Consider the following 7,207-nt stretch of genomic DNA (forward strand, 5'->3'; position numbering starts at 1 on the left):
GTATCACAATTCCAGTGGGTCAGAAGTTTATATACACTAAGTTGACTGTGCCTTTAAACAGCTTGGAAAATTCCAGAAAATGTCATGGCTTTAGAAGCTTCTGATAGGCTAATTGACATCCTTTTAGTCAATTGGAGGTGTAGCTGTGGATGTATTTCAAGGCCTACCTTCAGACTCAGTGCCTCTTTGCTTGACATCATGGGAAAATAAAAAGAAATCAGCCAAGACCTCAGAAAAATAATGGTAGACCTCCACAAGTCTGGTTCATCCTTGGGAGCAATTTCCAAATGCCTGAAGGTACCACGTTCATCTGTACAAACAATAGTACGCAAGTATAAACACCATGGGACCACGCAGCCGTCATACCGCTCAGGAAGGAGACGCGTTCTGTCTCCTAGTGATGAACGTACTTTGGTGTGAAAAGTGCAAATCAATCCCAGAACAACAGTAAAGGACCTTGTGAAGATGCTGGAGGAAACAGGTACAAAAGTATCTATATCCACAGTAAAACGAGTCCTCTATCGACATAACCTGAAAGGCCACTCAGCAAGGAAGAAGCCACTGCTCCAAAACCGCCATAAAAAAAGACAGACTACGGTTTGCAACTACACATGGGGACAAAGATCGTACTTTTTGGAGAAATGTCCTCTAGTCTGATTAAACAAAAATAGAACTGTTTGGCCATAATGACCATCATTATGTTTGGAGGAAAAAGGGGAGCTTGCAAGCCGAAGAACACCATCCCATCCGTGAAGCACGGGGTTGCAGCATCATGCTGTGGGGGTGCTTTGCTGCAAGAGGGACTGGTGCACTTCACAAAATAGATGGCATCATGAGGAAGGAAAATGTTGTGGATATATTGAAGCAAAATCTCAAGACATCAGTCAGGAAGTTAAAGCTTGGTCGTAAATGGGTCTTCCAAATGGACAATGACCCCAAGCATACTTCCAAAGTTATTGGAGTGGCCATCACAAAGCCCTGACCTCCAATCCTATAGAACATTTGTGGGCAGAACTGAAAAAGCGTGTGCGAGCAAGGAGGCCTACAAACCTGACACAGTTACACCAGCTCTGTCAGGAGGAATGGGCCAAAATTCACCCAACTTATTGTGAGAAGCTTGTGGAAGGCTACCCGAAACGTTTGACCCAAGTTAAACAATTTAAAGGAAATGATACCAAATACTAATTGAGTGTATGTAAACTTCTGACCCACTGGGAATGTGATGAAAGAAATAAAAGCTGAAATAAATCATTCTCTCTACTATTATTCTGACATTTCACATTCTTAAAATAAAGTGGTGATCCTATCTGACCTAAGACAGGGACTTTTTACTAGGATTAAATGTCAGGAATTGTGAAAAACTGAGTTTAAATGTATTTGGCTAAGGTGTATGCAAACTTCCGCCTTCAACTGTAGCTCCATTCTTGTGTATTTTATTTTATTCCTCGTGTTAGTATTTTAGATCTACCATAAGCAGCAACTGCCAATGCAGTAATGTTGTCAAGGTGCCCGGACACTTGCCCCGATGCTGTTATCTCAACGTTCCTAGCCAGAGTGAAGTGCGTTACTGCTAATGCCCAACATTCAACCGCTGATAGGCTGTTTTTAAATGGCTGTGGCAACTTTTGACCAACCTGAACTGAATCAACAAGTGTTTCTTCTCGAAAATGCTTATTAGAGAAATGTTTTCTCTATTAGTTTCAGTGTTTTGACCCTTTTTAAAGGGTTTTTATTTTAATGGTTGCTCACAATGTAGAGAGCTCTGTGTATTTGGCTAAGGTGTATGTAAACTTCCGACTTCAACTGTACATGGAACTCTATTCCACATCAGGTAACTGATGCAAGCAGTAGAATCAGATTAAAAAAACAGATAAAAAATGCACCTCATGGAACAGCGGGGACTGTGAAGAGACACACACAGGCACAGACCCACAGACACGCGATAAGACACACTCTAAACACACGTACACATGGATTTTGTATTGTAGATACAGTGAGGGAAAAAAGTATTTGATCCCCTGCTCATTTTATACGTTTGCCCACTGACAAAGAAATGATCAGTTTATAATTTTAATGGTAGGTTTATTTGAACAGTGAGAGACAGAATAACAACAAAAAAATCCAGAAAAACGCATGTCAAAAATGTTATAAATTGATTTGCATTTTAATGAGGGAAATAAGTATTTGACCCCCTCTCAATCAGAAAGATTTCTGGCTCCCAGGTGTCTTTTATACAGGTAACGAGCTGAGATTAGGAGCACACTCTTAAAGGGAGTGCTCCTAATCTCAGCTTGTTACCTGTATAAAAGACACCCGTCCACAGAAGCAATCAATCAATCAGATTCCAAACTCTCCACCATGGCCAAGACCAAAGAGCTCTCCAAGGATGTCAGGGACAAGATTGTAGACCTACACAAGGCTGGAATGGGCTACAAGACCATCGCCAAGCAGCTTGGTGAGAAGGTGACAACAGTTGGTGCGATTATTTGCAAATGGAAGAAACACAAAATAACTGTCAATCTCCCTCGGCCTGGGGCTCCATGCAAGATCTCACCTCATGGATTTGCAATGATCATGAGAACGGTGAGGAATCAGCACAGAACTACACGGGAGGATCTTGTCAATGATCTCAAGGCAGCTGGGACCATTGTCACCAAGAAAACAATTGGTAACTCTACGCTGTGAAGGACTGAAATCCTGCAGCGCCCGCAAGGTCCCCCTGCTCAAGAAAGCACATATACAGGCCCGTCTGAAGTTTGCCAATGAACATCTGAATGATTCAGAGGAGAACTGGGTGAAAGTGTTGTGGTCAGATGAGACCAAAATGGAGCTCTTTGGCATCAACTCAACTCGCCGTGTTTGGAGGAGGAGGAATGCTGCCTATGACCCCAAGAACACCATCCCCACCGTCAAACATGGAGGTGGAAACATTATGCTTTGGGGGTGTTTTTCTGCTAAGGGGACAGGACAATTTCACCGCGTCAAAGGTACGATGGATGGCGCCATGTACCGTCAAATCTTGGGTGAGAACCTCCTTCCCTCAGCCAGGGCATTGAAAATGGGTTGTGGATAGGTATTCCAGCATGACAATGACCCAAAACACACGGCCAAGGCAACAAAGGAGTGGCTCAAGAAGAAGCACATTAAGGTCCTGGAGTGGGCTAGCCAGTCTCCAGACCTTAATCCCATAGAAAATCTGTGGAGGGAGCTGAAGGTTCGAGTTGCCAAACGTCAGCCTCGTAACCTTAATGACTTGGTGGCCAACTACAAGAAATGTCTGACCTCTGTGATTGCCAACAAGGGTTTTGCCACCAAGTACTAAGTCATGTTTTGCAGAGGGGTCAAATACTTATTTCCCTCATTAAAATGCAAAACTATTTATAATATTTTTGACATGTGTTTTTCTGGATTTTTTTGTTGTTATTCTGTCTCTCACTGTTCAAATAAACCTACCATTAAAATTATAGACTGATCATGTCTTTGTCAGTGGGCAAACGTACAAAATCAGCAGGGGATCAAATACTTTTTTTCCCTCACTGTATGTGTTGTGTAAAGTGTTATGAAATGTAATGTCATGTAATATTTTAAATTGTATATAACTGCCTTAATGTTGCTGGACCCCAGGTAGAGTAGCTGCTGCCTTGGCATGAACTAATGGGGATCCTTAATACAAAATACAAAATAGGGCTGGGCGATATGGCCAAAATATCGTATCATTATTGTTCTTATTTTTGACGGTATGACAGTATTTTACAGTATTTTACAGTATTTTAAGCACGCACGCACACCTGACCGCACACACACACACAGTGGATGAAAGTGATACAGAAAGAGAAACCTATCTCTTTACCATCCTAGGTCTCTCTCTCTCTGCTTTCTACCTTCTCTCTCCTGCTCTCTCTCCTCTGCTTCCTACATTCTCTCTCCTTTTCTCTCTTCTCTCTCTCCTGCTCTCTCTCCTCTGCTTCCTACATTCTCTCTCTCCTTTTCTCTCTTCTCTCTCCTCTGCCTCCTACATTCTCTCTCTCCTTTTCTACCTTCTCTCTCTCCTGCTCTCTCTCCTCTGCTTCCTACATTCTCTCTCTCCTTTTCTCTCTTCTCTCTCTCCTGCTCTCTCTCCTCTGCTTCCTACATTCGCTCTCCTTTTCTACCTTCTCTCTCCTCCTCTCTCTCTCCTCTACATTCTCTCTCTCCTTTTCTACCTTCTCTCTCTCTCCTCTGCTTCCTACATTCTCTCTCCTTTTCTCTCTTCTCTCTCTCCTGCTCTCTCTCCTCTGCTTCCTACATTCTCTCTCTCATTTTCTCTCTTCTCTCTCTCCTGCTCTCTCTCCTCTGCTTCCTACATTCTCTCTCCTTTTCTACCTTCTCTCTTCTCCTCTACATTCTCTCTCTCCTTTTCTCTCTTCTCTCTCTCTCCTGCTCTCTCTCCTCTGCTTCCTACATTCTCTCTCCTTTTCTCTCTTCTCTCTCTCCTGCTCTCTCTCCTCTGCTTCCTACATTCTCTCTCCTTTTCTACCTTCTCTCTCCTGCTCTCTCTCCTCTGCTTCCTACATTCTCTCTCTCCTTTTCTACCTTCTCTCTCTCTCCTCCTCTCTCTCTCCTCTACATTCTCTCTCTCCTTTTCTCTCCTCTCTCTCCTGCTCTCTCTCCTCTGCTTCCTACATTCTCTCTCTCCTTTTCTACCTTCTCTCTCTCCTCCTCTCTCTCTCCTCTACATTCTCTCTCTCCTTTTCTCTCTTCTCTCTCTCCTGCTCTCTCTCCTCTGCTTCCATTTACATTTACATTTTAGTCATTTAGCAGACGCTCTTATCCAGAGCTTCCTACATTCTCTCCCTCCTTTTCTCTCTTCTCTCTCTCCTGCTCTCTCTCCTCTGCTTCCAACATTCTCTCTCCTTTTCTACCTTCTCTCTCTCCTGCTCTCTCTCCTCTGCTTCCTACATCCTCTCTCCATTTCTCTCTTCTCTCTCTCCTGCTCTCTCTCCTCTGCTTCCTACATTCTCTCTCCTTTTCTCTCTTCTCTCTCTCCTCTCTCTCTCCTCTGCTTCCTACATTCTCTCTCTCCTTTTCTACCTTCTCTCTCTCCTCCTCTCTCTCTCCTCTGCTTCCTACATTCTCTCTCTCCTTTTCTGCCTTCTCTCTATCCTCCTCTCTCTCTCCTCTGCTTCCTACTTTCTCTCTCTCCTTCTCTCTCTCTCTCTCTTCAAACAGAGGAAGCCATTGTTCCTGCTGGTCCGGCCAATAGAGAGAGCGGGAGAGAAGAGAGAGAGAGATAGAGCGGAGGGTACAGCAGGGTTGTGTGGCCGGGCCAAGGTACACAGAGCTGGCTAGGGGAGAAGACCCAGGCCAGGCCCTGGCCAACACAAAGACCGGCCTGTTCAGAAAGCGAGAGAGAGAGGGAGAGATAGATAGAGAGAGAGAGAGAGAGATAGAGAGAGAGATAGAGAGAGGGAGAGAGAGATCCAGTTCTAGTTCTAGTACCACTGGCCCTGAGCCCTGCTTTTTAGCCCTGTCATTTGCTCCACTCCTCCTCTACCCAACTTAAAACGGGCTGACTTTTTGACCCATTTCAATGAATGATTTACTGTGTCCAACCCACTACTCGTCCAACCCCCTTCCCTTCCACTGTTTCCGTGCAAACCCAGCGTGGCCCACTATGCAATCTAGGATGTAAAGACATACATTTTGAAATGCAATCTATGATTTACAGTGCATTCGGAAAGTATTCAGACCCCTTGACTTTTTCCACATTTTGTTACGTTACAGCCTTACTGTAAAATTGATTAACTTGTTTTTTCCCCCCTGATCAATCTACACACAATATCCCATAATGACAAAGCAAAAACTGGTTTTTATAAATTGTTACAAATTTATAAAAAGCTGAAATATTACATTTACATAAGTATTCAGACCCTTTACTCAGTACTTTGTTTAAGCACCTTTGGCAGCGAATACAGCCTTGAGTCTTCTTGGGTATGACGCTACAAGCTTGGCACACACGCATTTGGGGAGTTTCTCCCATTCTTCTCTGCAGATCCTCTCAAGCTCTGTCAGGTTGGATGGGGAGTGTCGCTGCACAGCTACTTTCAGGTCTCTCCAGAGATGTTAGATCGGGTTCATGTCCGGGCTCTTGCTGGGCCACTCCAGGACATTCTGAGACTTGTCCCGAAGCCACTCCTGCGTTGTCTTGGCTGTGTGCTTAGGGTCGTTGTCCTGTTGGAAGGTATACCTTCGCTCCAGTCTGAGGTCCTGAGCGCTCTGGAGCAGGTTTTCATCAAGGATATCTCTGTACTTTTCTCTGTTCATCTATCCCTCGATCCTGACTAGTCTCCCAGTCCCTGCCGCTGAAAAACATCCCCACAGCATGATGCTGCCACCACCATGCTTCACCGTAGGGATGGTGCCAGGTTTCCTCCAGACGTAACGCATTCAGGCCAAAGAGTTCAATATTGGTTTCATCAGACCAGATAATCTTGTTTCTCATGGTCTGAGAGTCTTTAGGTACCTTTTGGCAAACTCCAAGCGGGCTGTAATGTGCCTTTTACTGAGGAGTGGCTTCCGTCTGGCCACTCTACCGTAAAAGCCTGATTGGTGGAGTGCTGCAGAGCTCTACGGACAATTCCTTTGACCTCATGGCTTGGTTTTTGCTCTGACATGCACTGTCAACTGTGGGACCTTATATAGACAGGTGTGTGCCTTTCCAAATCATGTCCGATCAATTGAATTTACCACAGGTGAATCAAGTTGTAGCAACATCTCAAGGATGATCAATGGAAACAGGATGCACCTGAGCTCAATTTCGAGTCTCATAGCAAAGGGTCTGTATACTTATGTAAATAAGGTATTTCTGTTTTTTTATTTTTAATAAATTAGCAAAAATGTCTAATAACCGGTTTGCACTTTGTCATTATGGGGTATTGTGTGTGGATTGCTGAGGATATTTTTTAAAAATCCATTTTAAAATAAGGCTGTAACGTAACAAAATGTGGAAAAAGTCACTGTGTATCCTAGATCTACATTTAGAATTGAGATAACATGGGGGGAGAGGGAGGAGAAGAGGCTACAGCTACCTGCACACCGGGGGGAAGCCTCTTCCTCTGACAGCTGCTCCCATGGAGGAGGGGTAGAAGAAGAGGGGGGGGGGGGGGGGGTGTCTGGGAAGGGCAGCTCAGCGGCAATATGGGGCAGCTCTGCAGTGCCCCTCCTCAGC

This window comes from Coregonus lavaretus, assembly GCF_964263955.1.
Source record: "Coregonus lavaretus genome assembly, chromosome: 20".
NCBI lineage: Eukaryota > Metazoa > Chordata > Actinopteri > Salmoniformes > Salmonidae > Coregonus > Coregonus lavaretus.